General features: G+C 34.7%; 1 pseudogene; it reads left to right on the forward strand.

Annotated features, from left to right (window-relative positions):
• The window catches only part of LOC107684261 (protein jagged-1a-like), a 28,176-nt pseudogene that overhangs the window by 8,743 nt on the left and 11,982 nt on the right, over window positions 1-7,451 (forward strand).

The following is a 7,451-nucleotide window of genomic DNA, read 5'->3' on the forward strand; positions in this document are numbered from 1 at the left end:
GCGGCTGGAATGGCGTGATGATAGAGAACTGCTGAGATCACACAGATGGAGCTGATAGCAGTAACCATATCCCTCTTTCTGTCTTGTTTTCTTAGCCATCTGTAAGCAGGGCTGTAGCACCGAGCATGGCTCCTGTAAAGTGCCTGGAGAGTGCAGGTAACACATAGCATTTATTATACGGATAATGGATTTAATGACTCTTTTCCAAAATCAAGTGAGCTGACTTCTGGCTAAATGGGCAGCTCCCTTCTAAGGTAGCATGCCAAATAAAAATCCTAGAGCCTCATAAGTAAACTCAAATGAAACCCCATTTTCTGCACTGGCCTACTATTAAGTGACTGATTTGGAACACTACGGTGACAACATATAGAATCTCATAACTAGGACTGCAAAATTTAAATTTTAAAATGTTTTATTTTTTTTTTTTGATAATTGCAATTGTAGTTTAAAATTATTATTTTTTTTCTTTAAAGAGCTTTTTTTCTAAAGAGGTTTTCTGTGCATTTTTGTAGTGCTGCAAAATGTAGCCACATTTTTAAATATATTATTAACCCTAAACCTAACCCTATTATTTATTAATAATAATGAAAATAATAATAATTTTATTTAACAGTAAAACTGTAAAAATACCAAATAAATTTTTGTCTTAATTTCTTTTTAATTTCCAAATGTTAAACCATCAAGCTTTTATTTTGAATAGTTTAAATTTAAGCATGTTGACATAATGACATAATACTGAAATAAGTAATAAACTGCACAAATGTTCAATAATATAGTCTTTTGATTGCGAATGTTTATAAGATTGAACTATGTTTACTGATATTGTTCAGTAGTTAATAAAATATAACTGTTTATATTCAACATTTGTGTATGATTTGTTTACTGTACAATGCATTATAAGATTGCCTTATCGGCAAAATAAATCATTTATTTTGGCCCAACGAAGTGCCTTAAAAAGCAGCATAAGGTTGCCGCGTAACCTCAGTAGCAGCCTTTGCATTGTGAGTGAGTGAACACATTATGCCTAATGTATCCTATCTAGGTAAGCAGCTCACTAGGTATTGCAGCAGTGTCATATTGTCAGTGATTTCATGTTTCAAAAAGTGCATGTGGTTCAGTATATTCAGAGGCGATGTTCTGCCCTTCACAGGTGTCTGTACGGCTGGCAGGGCGAGTACTGTGACCAGTGTATCCCCCATCCCGGTTGTGTGCACGGCACATGTGTCGAACCCTGGCAGTGCCTGTGTGACACCAACTGGGGAGGGCAGCTCTGTGACAAAGGTGTCCTATTCTATTCTATTCTATTCTATTCTATTCTATTCTTCAGCTTGGGTCAGTTGTTGAAATGTTTTGTTTTATTTAGACTTGAACACCTGTGGCACACAGCAGCCCTGTCTGAATGGCGGCACCTGCAGTAACACGGGACCAGACAAATACCACTGCGCCTGTCCTGATGGCTACTCGGGACAGAACTGTGAGAGAGGTGGGTCACACACATACACACCTCACATGGCTGATGTCCACCGTAAACATACTGTAAAAAAAGAGGAAATTATGTCATGGGCAGGAGGAGGAGGAATGGGAGTGGCGCCGACTCCTGATTGAACTTTGTGACATAAGTTCAGTTTCATTCTGAGTTTTATGAATCACAAAAACCTGAGGATGCATAATGATTTCTCCATATTTATTACACTACTGTTACACTACAGTTGGGATTGGTAAGTTTTTGGAATAAGTCTCTTATACTCACCAAGGCTGCATAAAATTCTGATTGATTTGATTTTTCCAAAGAGGATAAAAAGTTGTTCAACAGATGCTTCTTGAGTGCGCGGTTTGCATGTTTCGCTCACGTTACTTATCAGCGAGTCGTCAAATTAAGCCATGTATCATGTTGCAGTTCATACCGGCCAACTGGCAAGAAACTAAATTTTATTTACTCTCCAAAGCCAATTTTTACTCCCATTTGGCACTTGGTGAGGGTTGATTCTGGATCCTGCTTGTCCATATTTCTCCTGGATTCTGTCATCTGTCTTTCTTTGGACGGGAGATTTTTATGCGCAGTAAGAACAGAGAGATACACACGCAAACATACACTTACTAATCAAGCAGTCCGTGTCCTGGCCAAGCCTAAGAGTGCAGTGTGCATTCATTTGATTTGTGCAGAATAATGCATCACATCGTGTGCAGGCTCTATCACATGTGTGTTGGAATAGATCTGTTGGTTGGGTTGCTTTGGCATGATGTATCTCCTGTCAAACACACCTCACCAGGACACAGTAATAGAGAGATTTTTTTGTTCTTCTGTTTTCGTTTTGTTCTGGTTTGCTTCGATTTTCGTCGATCCTTTTTCTTGTTATGTTTTATTGGAAATAAAAGCTCACAGCCTCTTGCTTCACTCGTCTGTTTTTGTTGGTGGTCTCTGTTTGGTTTGAGAAAGGCCAAAGGGGCTTTCCCGTCCACTGACTGATCTGATAAAGAGCGATAGAGCGAAGAGAGGGAGGGACTGGGAGATTGAAAGGGGGAAAACCAAGACATGATCCTGCCTGACTGTCTGTGAACAATAAAAGACAATGTGATTTGATGCAACAAACCTCATACTGATTATTCTCTCTCTTGGTTCGCATTCAGTTGACCCTTTGTTAAACTCTGCCTGCTTACCATTGCTCGGTCTGAGAAGCTTTACAGAATGTCCCATGATTTCTGAATTGGGGAAAAGCACAGTTTTCAATAAAGCTTTCCAGACACAGAGGACTTTCATATAATTACATTAGAAAACTGTAAAAGATTTTTATTTTATTTAATATTTATTTTTTTGTGGCAGATGTTAGTGAAATGTCAGTTTGTTGCTGCAACTGTACATCTGTGTTTCCACAGCGTTGTAAAATAAGTAAAAAAAGAAAAAAGGGAAATGGAAACCGCATAAATGGAGTAAACAAATATAAAATAAGAAAATTAAAAATAAATGAATAAATAAAGATTAGCAAAGTTATACTTTTAAATTTAGTCATAATGTACAGTCAGCGGTAAAGTTTCAGTATTTTTTTTTGTCCTTTTCATTTGTTTTTTTTATAATTATATATTTCTATATTTTTTATTTTTAGGTTTATTTTCAGTTTTCAGTTTTAATTTGAGTAATTTTAGTACTTATGTAAGCTTAACTTGCCAAGGCAAAATTTTATTTTATTTTATTTTAGTATTTTATTTTATTTTATTTTTCAATTAACAAAACCTATTATCAATGGTTTTCATTAACAATAACACTGCCTGACATGAAGTGGCTACTAACTAACTAACTGGTTAAATAAATAGACATGAAATTTTGATTTGAATTGTAATTATTTTATTATGTGAGTGGGAAGAGACCGTAGAGTCATAAGATGACATGAAACAAGCAGAGGCATACAGTGCTGCTAGAATAGAAAGGGAGTTTGTCATTGTTTGGCAAATGTGTGGTCCATGTGTTTTATTTTGGGGTAAAATGTCTGTGTATTTTGTGCATTCCTTCAGAAAATGCTGTTCTGTCTCAGTTTTGCTTTGATTGTGTGTGAGTTACATTATACTACATTATAACATCTCTCTCTCTGGCTCTCTGCAGCAGATAACGCCTGTCTGTCTGAGCCGTGTCTGAATGGAGGCAGTTGTGTGGAGTCCAGTCAGGGCTTTGAGTGTCAGTGTGCGCCGGGCTGGACCGGGCCATCCTGCAACATCAGTAAGCCATCTCTGCAATGTCTCAAACTGCTCAGATCTGCCTTTCAATTTTTCGTACGTCAAACTGACTTTGAAGGAAAGAACTGAGCCATATATAGAATAATGTCACTCTTTGACTCGGCCCAGAAAGCAACCACCCAGAATAACCTAGCAATTGCATGTCATCACATTAAAAATTCAGGATATTTCCTTCACTGCTTCTGGTATTGTGACAAAATCTTTTCTTTTTGGACTAAAGTACATAATTTTTTACAAAGTCTTTTTAAGTTGAAATTTTGTTTTTCTCTGGAATTGTATTTGTTATACAGTGGAGTGGAGACTGTGGTTGACTTCCACACCAAACAACTGTTTCTAATTTTGGTTTATCTGGCAAAGAAATGTATATTGTTACTGTGGTCATCTCCTCAAGTACCCTCTTTTAAAATGTGGTTGTCTCAAATATCTACGTTACTTCCACTTGAGAAACTCATCTTTGATATACATCAAAAGTCTAATGATTTTTGGCAGATATGGACACCTCTCTGGTGCTACATTAACAACCTCTCTTGATCTTCTATTCTATGGTGCATATTTAGCCTCTAGCCCGACTGTATTAAGTTTTCTACCTGATTGTATGCTTCTTATTGTTTTCCATTGTATAGCTGAGACTGTATCTGTATGTTTATGTGCATTAGAATAACCGACTAATACAAATAATTAAAAAAAAAAAAATCAGGATATTTGTACCTTAATCTACAAGAAAGTAAAATATCCTTACCAGGGGTGGGTGACATTGTTTTTGTATGAACCTCAAAATTTTGTTGGATTTATGCTTAAGAGAGAAAAAAAACTTTTTGCCAGTAGGGAAGACAAGTAAATATCAAGATATATGCTATGAAAATACATCTTACACAGTGTTGCTTTTAAAATAAATTAATCTTGTTTTAAGGATGTTTAGACATTTTTGCTTTTAAACAAGATTAACTAAGAAAATACTTATTAATAATGAGTAAATAATAATGTTCAAAATAGTCACTATTATTCCACTGTAAAATGAGTATAAATTAAGAAAATATATTAATATGAGTTAGTATTAAGAAATGTATATTAAGTATTAAATATCATTAACAACAAGTGTCAACATTATTAATAATAACAATTTATTATTATTAGAATTAATGAATTAGAATTATGATAACAGTTTATTATTGTTGTTGTTATTTATACAGTTCTTGTCATATGATTTTTAAATAGTTTTGAAAGAAGTCTCTTATTCTCACCATAGCTGCATTTATTTGATTAAAAAAACAGTTAAAACAGAAATGTTGTGAACTGTTATTACCATATGAAATGACTGTTTTCTGTTTGAATAGATTTTCAAATGTAATTTATTCCTGTGATAACAAAGCTGAATTTTCAGCATCATTACTTCAGTCTTCAGTGTCACATGATCCTTCAGAAATCATTCTAATATATTACTATAACCCAGAATAACAAAGCAAGCGCATTAAAAACCACTCTGAACACCTTAGCAACGGCACAGCAACACCATTTGAACCCTTTAAAATACGCCAGTATCACTGCAGTGACTTTTGCGTAATCAAGGACCACTTGTGTTTCTTCAGAAAAAGTGAAAATCAAGTTTTATAGCTGTTTTCTTACATAAACATTTGTTTCCCTTTTATTTGATACTTAACTGAAACAAAACTCTGAACTTCAGAAGTCTCTTAAACTATGATGCAAATTTCCTCTGTGTGTCCTGCTCTTCCTCAGATGAAGATGACTGCAGTCCGAACCCGTGCAATCACAGCGGCGTGTGCGTGGACCTGGTGGACGGTTTTAAATGCATCTGCCCTGCGCAGTGGACCGGCAAGACCTGTCTCATTGGTGTGTGTGTGTGTGCCTCTGCTCCCTCTCTTTCTTTGAGTCAGGGTGTGTTTGTTCTAAAATTCAATTTACCGTGGTAACCGAATCAGCCTTGGAAGAATTTAAGTACCAGACCACCATGAGACCCCCGCCGCTGATTCATACGAGAGCGCATTTACAGTCCATTAACACACACGCACAAATTCCTCAGGGACGTTTGGCTGCATGCCTATCAGTCTGATTGTAATTTAGACTGCGCTCGTGCTGATTTCTTTTGTCGTTTTTGGCTCAGATGCTAATGAATGCGAGGAAAGCCCGTGCGTCAATGCCCACTCCTGCTGGAATCTGATTGGCGGATACTTTTGCGAGTGCCTCCCTGGTTGGATGGGCCAGAATTGCGACATCAGTAAGTATGTCACGGTTTCAAATGAAAGCAGTCAGAGATTGAATTCTTAGGAGCTCTAAATGAAGTTCACGTATCCAAATAAAACTCATATCAATATGTTTTCATATCATATAGCAGTTTCGGGGAGTAATTAAGTAGTGATCAGTGTTGGGTGAATGCATTACTAAGTAATTAATTACTGTAACTTAATTACTTTTCCTTTGAAAAAGTAAAGTAAGGGATTACCCCTCTGTAATCTAATTACAGTTACTTCTGATGTAATTTAATTAAATACTGTATAGACTGTAGAACAATTCTATATAAAAATAGTGGATTTAACATTAAAATGTGACATTTAATGCTAAAATGTATGTTTTTAGTGTAACCCTCTCCCTTTAAATACTTTGGTAAGTTCAATAATTATTTATGCAAATTTATATATATATATATATATATATATATTTGAAATAAAGAGCTTTTTCATGTCTATCTTTGTATTATTCAGCCGGTCGAGGTTTATACAGGATTTAGAAGGTGATTTGTGAGAAGTAATGCCATACTTTAGAGAGTGTAATAGTAAAGTTACTAATTACACTCTTGGAGATGTAATTAGTAGCTAGTAATTCATTTATTTTTTAAGTGTTGTTATTGTTAAATAAAACTATTAAAATAAAATGTAAAAAAATTACCGAAAATGTTTCCTTGGCAACTAACTAAAATAAAAAAGTTCAAATACTAAAATGAAAAAAAAAAAAAAAATGAAATGAAAATAAATTATTATTCTATCACTAAATAGAAATAAATAAATAAAATAAAAAAACATAAAAAGCTAATTCAAAATATGAATAAATACTACAATAGTATATAAATTATACTAAACATCACATTTATATTTTACTTTTTAAATATTACTTTTTTTTAACAAACAAATTTGTGAATTTAGAAGCATAACAGTAGTTGTCCATTATTTATTTCCTATTTTTCCAACAACTAGTGGTTTAGTGTGGCAAAACACAGTAGGTTCACCGAAATGAATCAGTTCCAAAAAATGTCATCGAATAGTTTTCTTAAAAATCCCAGGATGACATTTGAGCAAAGCTCTATCATTTGTAGAAAGGGCATGAATGATACCTAGAATCATTGAGAAGAGGTTTTTTTATTGACCAGATGTTTCATTTTTTTCTGGTTGATGGTAAAATTTGCGAAACAACTCCCATAGACTCACACTAAACGAGGGACCTGAGCAATATTTAGATACCAGAATATCAGAGATTTGGCAAATGCATTGCCACTTGTGTGTTAGTTTATTCAGTATTTTGGTTAATTTTATTAGCTTTCAGCTGCTAAAAGAGTCTAGTATTCTCTGCCCTCTCTGTTTAACATGTTTCACCTTGTTTAAACTCAAGATTTTCTCCCTAAAATGCAGAAAATGCAAATAAGTGTGCTTTCTTGGCGTGATTTCTGAAATATGAACTGATATTTTGATTGATCCCCCCCCCCCCGACGCCCACGC

This window comes from Sinocyclocheilus anshuiensis, unplaced genomic scaffold, assembly GCF_001515605.1.
Source record: "Sinocyclocheilus anshuiensis isolate Anshui unplaced genomic scaffold, SAMN03320099.WGS_v1.1 scaffold1371, whole genome shotgun sequence".
Taxonomy (NCBI): Eukaryota; Metazoa; Chordata; class Actinopteri; order Cypriniformes; family Cyprinidae; genus Sinocyclocheilus; species Sinocyclocheilus anshuiensis.